General features: G+C 43.1%; 1 pseudogene; it reads left to right on the forward strand.

The window, feature by feature from the left end:
- The first annotated feature begins 7,158 nt into the window (after window positions 1-7,158).
- LOC123397036 lies at window positions 7,159-9,198 on the forward strand (annotated as a pseudogene).
- Window positions 9,199-9,623: the final 425 nt, after the last annotated feature.

Genomic DNA, 9,623 nt, shown 5'->3' on the forward strand with positions numbered 1-9,623 from the left:
AATAGATTGAGGGTGTTGCAGCACTTCCGTGAGGTAGGGATTGATGACCTTCTCGAAGATCTTGTCCTTAGGAGCTTTTGGGGAAGCCATGGCGGTCTAGATGTGCAACAGAAACAGGCTCGAAACGAAAAACAGAGGAAATCTGCGTGATGCAGGGGTCAAACTAAAAGGAAGTATATATAATGATTTTTTTCAGACTAGAAGGAGTACCCTACACGAAAACAGAGTCCGGGAGGCGCACGAGGTGGCCACAAGCCCTCACGGCGCGGCCAGGGGGTGGGCCCATGCCGTGCAGGCTTGTCGCCTCCTCGCGCACTTTCCGGACTAATTCCAATTTTTTAATTTTTTCAAATATTCCAAAACAGAGAAATTTTCTTATTGGAAAAGTTTTGGACTTTGTTTTCTTACAAAATCTCATACCTCTTCGTTTTCGGAGTCTGAAACAGGCTGATAAATGTCCCTTAGGTATTCTTCCGGAGTTATGGTATTGATGATATTGCTTTCAACATTTATGGGAGTACGTGAGATATAATGCTTGATTCTCTGCCCATTTACCACTCTCAGACAATTACCTTCCGTGTTGTTGATCTTGATAGCACCGGAACGATATACTTTCTCAACAACATAGGGACCTTCCCATTTAGAGAGAAGCTTGCCTGCAAAGAATCTTAAACGAGAGTTATATAGCAAGACATAATCACCTACATTGAACTCAAGCTTTTGTATCCTCTTATCATGCCACCTCTTAAACTTCTCTTTGAAGAGCTTGGCATTCTCATATGCTTGAGTTCTCCACTCATCAAGCGAGCTAATGTCAAATAACCTCTTGTCACCGGCAAGTTTGAAATCAAAGTTGAGCTCTTTGATTGCCCAATACGCTTTATGCTCTAGCTCAAGAGGTAAATGACAAGCTTTACCATACACCATTTTGTACGGAGACATGCCCATGGGATTCTTATAGGCGGTTCTATAAGCCCACAGTGCATCATCGAGCTTCTTAGACCAATTCTTTCTAGACCTGTTGACAGTCTTTTGCAGAATCAGTTTAATCTCTCTGTTGCTTAGCTCTACTTGACCACTAGACTGAGGGTGGTAGGGAGACGCAATTCTATGGTTGAATTCGTACTTAGCAAGCGTTTTACAAAAAGCACCATGAATGAAGTGTGAACCACCGTCGGTCATTAGATATCTAGGGACTCCAAATCTAGGGAAGATAACTTCTTTCAGCATCTTGATAGAAGTGTTGTGATTAGCACTACTAGTGGGGATAGCTTCTACCCACTTAGTAACGTAATCAACAGCAACTAAGATATGCGTATACCCATTGGATTTTGGAAAAGGTCCCATATAATCAAAGCCCCAAACATCAAATGGTTCAATGACAAGTGAATAGTTCATAGGCATTTCCTGACGTCACATGACAAGACAAACTTACGGGCATCCTTGAAGAGAGTGGGCCAATAGAAACCTGACTGCAATACCTTGCGTGCAGTTCTATCTCCCGCATGGTGTCCTCCGTAGGCCTCGGAGTGACACTTCTGTAGGATCTGTCCCTGTTCATATTCAGGTACACAACGTCTAATAACACCATCTACTCCTTCCTTATAAAGGTGAGGATCATCCCAAAAGTAGTGTCTCAAGTCAAAGAAGAACTTCTTTTGCTGGTACGTGAAACTAGGTGGTATGTATTTGGCAACGATATTGTTCGCATAATCAGCATACCACGGTGCACTACGTGAAGCATTGATGACATTCAGTTGCTCACCGGGAAAGCTATCATCAATAGGTTGTGGGTCATCAAGAACGTTCTCCAACCTAGACAAGTTATCTGCTACGGGGTTATCAGCACCCTTTCTGTCGACAACGTGCAAATCAAATTCTTGTAGCAAGAGTACCCATCTAATAAGTCTAGGTTTAGCGTCCTTCTTCTCCATGAGGTACTTAATAGCAGCATGATCAATGTGAATAGTGACTTTGGAATCAACTATGTAAGACATGAACTTTTCACATGCAAACACAGCTACTAAAAATTCCTTCTCCGTAGTGGCATAGTTTCTCTGGGCACTGTCTAGAGTTTTACTAGCGTAGTGAATAACATTCAACTTCTTATCAACTCTTTTCCCTAGAATAGCACCAACAGCATAATCACTAGCATCACACATGATCTCAAAAGGCAAGTTCCAATCAGGTGGTTGAACTATAGGTGCAGTTATCAAAGCCCTCTTAAGTATATCGAAAGCTTCCTCACAATCTTCGTCAAAAACAAAAGGAATATCCTTTTGCAAGAGATTGGTAAGAGGCCTAGAAATCTTAGAGAAGTCCTTAATAAACCTTCTATAGAAACCAGCATGACCAAGGAAACTTCTTATACCTTTGATATCTGTGGGGTATGGCATTTTCTCGATTGCATCAACCTTAGCCTTATCGACTTCAATACCTCTTTCAGAAATTTTGTGTCCTAAGACGATGCCTTCATTAACCATAAAGTGGCACTTCTCCCAATTCAAGACAAGATTGGTGTCTTTACATCTCTGTAAGACTCGATCAAGGTTGCTGAGGCAATCATTAAAGGAAGACCTGTAAACGGAGAAGTCATCCATGAAAACCTCGACAATCTTTTCACAAAAGTCAGAGAATATAGCCATCATACATCTTTAAAAGGTGGCAGGTGCATTACAAAAGCCAAAAGGCATACGTCTATAAGCAAAGGTACCGAAAGGGCAGGTAAAAGTGGTTTTCTCCTGATCAGATTGTGCAACTGGTATTTGGGAGAAACCAGAATAACCGTCTAGAAAGCAGAAGTGTGTGTGTTTGGAGTCTTTCTAGCATTTGGTCGATAAAAGGCAGAGGGTAATGATCTTTCCTAGTGGCCTTATTCAACTTCCTTAAATCAATCACCATCCTATAGCTAGTAATAATGCTCTGTGGGATCAACTCATCCTTATCATTAGGGACAACGGTAATGCCTCCTTTCTTAGGAACGCAATGCACCGGACTCACCCAATCGCTATGAGCAACAGGATAGATAATACATGTTTCTAGGAGCTTTAGTATTTCTTTTCTCACTACTTCTTTCATCTTAGGATTCAATCTCCTTTGATGATCAGCAACTGATTTGAATTCAGGATCAGTTTTGATCTTGTGCTGGCATAGAGTGGGACTAATGCCCTTAAGATCATCAAGAGTATATCCAATAGCAGCACAGTGCTTCCTTAGAGTTTTAGTAGCTTCTTTTCTTCATGATCTGAGAGGCTAGCACTAATAATGACATGATATATCTCCTTTTCATCAAGATAGGCATACTTAAGAGTATCAGGCAACTGTTTAAGCTCGAACACAGGATCAACCTTTGGTGGGGGTGGATCCCCAAGAAGTTCAACAGGCAAGTTATTCTGAAGGATAGGATATTGTTCTAAGACAACTCTATCTATTTCATCCCTTTCATCCATATGCATATCATTTTCATGCTCAAGCAAGTATTGCTCTAAGGGATCAGTAGGAGGCACGACAATAGAGGCTAAGGCAATAGTTTCATCCCTACTAGGCAACTCCTTTTCATGAGGTTGTCTACCAAACTTAGAGAAATTGAACTCATGTGACACATCTTGAAAGCCAGCAGTGACAGTTTGCTTCTCACAGTCAATATGAGCATTGACGGTATTGAGAAAAGGTCTACCAAATATGATGGGACAAAAGCTATCTTGAGCGGTAGCAAGAACGAGGAAATCAGCAGGATACTTCATTTTACCACACAAGACTTCAACATCCCTAACAATTCCCACAGGGCAGATAGTATCTCTATTGGCAAGCTAAATAGTGACATCTATAGGTTCTATCTCAACAGGTGCAATCTCATCTTTGACTTCATCGTATAAGGATTGAGGTATTGCACTAACACTAGAACCCAAGTCACATAAACCATGATAAAAATGATCTCCTATCTTAACAGAAACCACAGGCATGCCAACAACAAGCCTATGCTTGTCTCTAACGTGAGGTTTAGCAATTCTAGCAGCATATTCACAAAAGTAAATATTGTGTCCCTCAACTTCTTCAGACAGAAGATATTTGATAATAGCAATGCTAGGTTCAACTCTAATTTGCTCAGGGGTTGTAGATGTTCTAATATAGCCTCTACGTATCACAACTGAAGCTTTGGAATGATCCTTTATCCTAACAGGGAAAGGTGGTTTCTCAATGTAAGCATTGGGTACCACAGGATCATTATAGGCAATGACTCTCTCTCCAACTGGAGTGGGTTTAACTACGTTGACTCCTAAAGGAGGATGAAATTTAAACCACTTCTCTTTGGGGAGATCAATATGAGCAGCAAAAGATTCACACAATGAAGCTACTATCTCAGAGTCAAGTCCATACTTAGCGCTAAAGTCACAAAAATTATTTGTCTCAACAAAGGATTTAACGCAATCAAAAGTGAAATTCATACCTGACTCCTTACCTTCTTCAAGCTCCCAATATTCAGAGTTGCGTTTAATTCTCTCCAATAAATTCCACTTGAAGTCAATATCTCTCTTCATAAAAGAACCGGTACAAGAAGTGTCAAGCATGGCACGATCATCATGAGAAAGCCGAGCATAGAAGTTCTGAATGATAATTTCTCTCGAGAGCTCATGATTGGGGCAAGAATATAGCATTGATTTAAGCCTCCCCCAAGCTTGAGCGATGCTTTCTCTGTCACGAGGCCAAAAAATGTAAATATAATTCCGATCACGATGTACTAAATGCATAGGATAAAACTTTTGATGAAATTCCAATTTCAACCGATTGTAGTCCCATGATCCAGTATCATCACATAGCCTATACCATGTCAACACCTTATCCTTCAAAGATGAAGGAAAGACCTTCTTCTTGACCTCATCCTCGGGCACACCTTCAAGATTAAATAAACCACAAACTTCATCTATATAGATTAGATGCAAGTCTGGATGTGATGTTCCATCTCCTGTAAAAGGATTAGCCAGCAATTTCTCAAGCATACCCAAAAGAAATTCAAAGAAATTTTTTTCAGTAGGTGCAGCAACTTGAGGAGCACCTCTTTGTGCTTTCGTTCGAGGTGAAGATACCCTGAACAAGCCCCTCAAAGGATTAGTATCCATAGTGACAAGTGACAATAAATTTTAGCACACTATATGAATGTTTCCTTACCAAGTTTCACTTACCAAAGGCGCTTCACTCCCCGGCAACGGCGCCAGAAAAGAGTCTTGATGATCCACAAGTATAGGGGATCAATCGTAGTCCTTTCGATAAGTAAGAGTGTCGAACCCAACGAGGAGCAGAAGGATCTGACAAGTGGTTCTCAGCAATGAAAAATCTGCAATCACTGAAATTGTCGGTAACAAGTGATTGTGTGGTGAGATGATTCGTAGCAAGCAACAAGTAACAAAAGTAGAAACGGTGCAGCAAAGTGGCCCAATCCCTTTTGTAGCAAGGGACAAGCCTGGACAAAGTCTTATAGGAGGAAAAACGCTCCTGAGGACACACGGGAATTTCTGTCATGCTAGTTTCATCATGTTCATATGATTCGCGTTCGTTACTTTTATAGTTTGATATGTGGGTGGACCGGCGCTTGGGTACTGCCCTTACTTGAACAATCATCCCACTTATGATTAACCCCTCTCGCAAGAATCCGCAACTACGAAAGAATAATTAAGACAAAGTCTAACCATAGCATTAAACTAGTGGATCCAAATCAGCCCCTTACGAAGCAACGCATAAACTAGGGTTTAAGGTTATGTCACTCTAGCAACCCATCATCTTCTTACTACTTCCCAATGACTTCCTCTAGGCCCAAATAATGGTGAAGTGTTATGTAGTCGACGTTAACATAACACCACTAGAGGAAAAACAACATACAACTCATCAAAATATCGAACGAATACCAAATTCACATGACTATTATTAGCATGACTTATCCCATGTCCTCAGGAACAAAAGTAACTACTCACAAAGCATAATCATATTCATGATCAGAGAGGTAATGAATAGCATCAAGGATCTGAACATATAATCTTCCACCAAGTAATCTAACTAGCATCAACTGCAAAGAGTAATCAACACTACTAGCAACCTTACAAGTACCAATCGGAGTCGCGAGACGGAGATTGGTTACAAGTGATGAACTAGGGTTTGGACATGAGATGGTGCTGATGAAGATGTTGATGGAGATGAGTCCCCTCCGATGAGAGGAGTGTTGGTGATGACGATGGCGACGATCCCCCCTCCGGGAGGGAAGTTTCCCCGGCAGGATCGTCCTGCCGGAGCTCTAGATTGGTTCTGCTCAAGTTCCGCCTCGTGGTGGCGGCGAAACCATGAAAAAGCTCCTTTTCTGATATATTTTTTCTGTACGAAACCCTCCATATAGCAAAAGAGGGGGGCAAGTGGGCCAGCAGGGTGCCCACAAGCCCCCATGGCGCGGCCTGAGGGGTGGTCGCGCCGTGCAGGCTTGTGGCCACCCCTTGTCGCTCCTGTGGCACTTCTTCGGCCCAGTATTTTTTATATATTGGGAAAAATCTCCGTTGATTTTCACGGCGTTTGGAGTTGCGCAGAATAGGTATCTCAACTTTGCTCCACTTTCAGGCCAGAATTCCAGTTGCCGGTATTCTCCATCTTCATGTAAACCTTGCAAAATAAGAGAGAAAATGCATAAGAATAGTACCGTGAAGTGAAATAACAGCCAAAGAAGCGATAAATATCAACGTGAAAACATGATGCAAAATGGACGTATCAGCGCTCACCGGAATCTAGCCGACGGCGACCAAAACCACGGCGGGGGCTCGCCGGAGTTGCTCTAATCGACGCTACAGAGGGCGGATTCGAGTGCCGAGAGCACTAGGGTGAAGTCCAGGCTCGGCCTCATCCAGCAGGGGCGACAGGAGGAGCTGGGGCAGCTGGATCTGGCGGCAGTGACGAGGTCCACGGTGGCAGCAACAAGGGCATGTGCGGACAGGGGGTTGCAGTGCACGGGAATCCATGGGTAGAGGTGGAATGGAACCTACGGCTCACCACGAGGAGGATGGAGGCAACTGCGAGCCCGGTGAGGTCCGGTGGCCGGCGAATCGGACAATGGAGTCCGACGGGTCCTGAGGTTGAACAAATACAAGAACGAATTCACATGCTGGACTCAACCTAACTGCTACAATGTATGACTATGATGATGAGGAATAAGAAATTTCATCGCAGCCACTATTACCATTTGTTGGCTTGCAATTTGACACTGTCAATGATGCTAGAATATTCTACAATGAATACGCCTTCAAGACTGGATTTGGAGTACACATATGTGATTCTCGAAACAGCCAAAAGAAAGGTCCTACAACACTTATCAAGAGGATTTTTGAGTGTGTCCACACAGGCAAGCCAGGAAGCAAAGCTGATAGTAGCACTGCTTTAGAGGGTCTATCAATTGGTGTAGCCTCGTCTAGCAAAGATAGTTGGTTCGAAATGGATGTTACGAACAAACGTCAAAAGAATAGGTTGTTGCGACATGATTGCAAAGCTAAGATGATAGTTGGAATCAGGGGAAACAAGTAGCTTGTATCACATTTTTGTTGTGGAGCACACACACCCCCTGATGCCACAGCCTGAGCTTGTACGATACTACTGCTCACACCGCATCATTCTGGAAGAAGATATGGGTCTCATAATGACCATGCATGATGTAAACTTCTCAACTTCATCGTGCATGGGGATGCTCTCAAGGGTGCGCAGTGGAGACCGCGGGATATTACCATATGTGAAGAGGGATGTTTCAAATGTCCAGTCAAAGCTGCGCCAAAACCTAAACCTCCGAGACATGGATTTGACACTTGAGTATTTTAAGAGGCGGGTAGCTGAGAATCCTCAGTTCTACTACGAAAAAATTGTTGATAAGGATACCAACTCAGTTACAGGGCTCTTTTGGGTGGATGGCACGACAAGGGCATTGTACCCTAAGTACAAAGACTGTGTTTTCTTTTATACAACATTTTGTACAAATAGATACAACATGCCATTTGCTCCGATTGTCGGAGTGAACAGCCATTTGCAAATGGTGCTCCTCGGTTGTGCGTTGCTACCAAATGAACAGATTGAAAGTTTCAAGTGGGTCTTCGAGAACATTCTTCTTGCAATGAACAATGAACACCCATTGAACATTAGGACACACCAGGACAAGGCCATGGAAACTGTCATCTCTCAAGTCTTCCCCAACACAGTGCACAGATGCTGCAAATGGCATGTCCAGAGAAAAGCTTGTGAGAAGCTTGGCAAGATAACGAGCAGAGATGAGGTTTTTGAGCATGCTTTCTACAGGTGCATCAACGATTCTGACACGGTTGATGAATTTGAGGAGAACTGGCAGCATATGATACATTGCTTCGAATTAGTTGAGAATAGACATCTTTGCAACATGTGGCGCACCCATCACACGTGGGTCCCAGCGTTCTTTCGGAAGTGCTTCTTCCCCTTCACAAACACTACTCGGAGGTCAGAGGGGCTAAACTCCTACTTCAAGACACTTGTGAACCCTCAAGATTCGGTGTGGAGGTTTGTGCAACAATATGAGATGCTACAGGAGACTATGCTAGACCGTGAGGAAAATCAAGCTTTCATTGGTGCAGCAACCATAGCCCCGCTTTACTCTAGGTACAACATTGAACGTCAAGCAGTTGGTTTCTATACTCGAAGCGTGTTTTCCAAGTTTCAAGCAGAAGTGGCTGCATCAACGGGCTTTGTTCTAAACCAAGTTCCTTCTGTTGACATTGGAAGTGTGAAATTTGAGCTCTTTTCAAATTACTATGAAGACCCCAAGATATTTACAGTAAATGTTGAGATGGAACAAGAGATATTTGAACGCAGCTGTAATTGTTTCGAAATTAATGGCACCGTATGTGCGCATATCATTAGAGTCAAGGTCCACCTCAATGTGCAAGCTATACCACAACGCTACTTGCTAGAACGTTGGTCGGAACAAGCAACTACACCAACCGGCAATAGTACTCATCTACTAGATTTTGCGCTCCCTTCGAACAATACACTCAAGTACAACTCATTGTACAGGAAGTTCACATGGTTGGCCTCTCAAGCTTGTAGCAATGATGTTGCCTACAAAATACTAAATGATGCAGCTCATACACTTGAGCCCATTATTGATGTAGCAAAAAAGGGGAATTGCAAGAACAGCGGGAATCACAGCAGTAGCAGCACACCCAACAACAAAACACAGCACAACATGAGTAGTAGCCACCAACAATGCAGCAGCAGCACGTGTCGCGTCAGCCAAAGAAACATCAGACAAAATAGCCAAGACAGCAGCCCCCAAAACCCACAATCCAACAGCCAGATGCACCCAACCCGCTGGTTGAACAAGATATCGGGGAGAGTGTCATGCTTCAAAACCCAACGCGTGTCCCGAAGAAAGGTCGACCGTCGGAAAAATCAAGAAGGAGAAAGACTTTGCTTGAGCAAAGAGAGCATGCAGCGAAGAAGAAGGCAAAAACAGAGGAGAAGAAGAAAGAAACAAAACCGAAAGGAAAACCTCGACCACAGAAGAAAAAAGACATATGCTCATACTGCAAAGAAGATGGTCACAGCGCCCAAGTGTGCGAGCAGTTGAAAGTTGCGAT

Source organism: Hordeum vulgare, chromosome 1H (assembly GCF_904849725.1).
Source record: "Hordeum vulgare subsp. vulgare chromosome 1H, MorexV3_pseudomolecules_assembly, whole genome shotgun sequence".
Lineage (NCBI taxonomy): Eukaryota > Viridiplantae > Streptophyta > Magnoliopsida > Poales > Poaceae > Hordeum > Hordeum vulgare.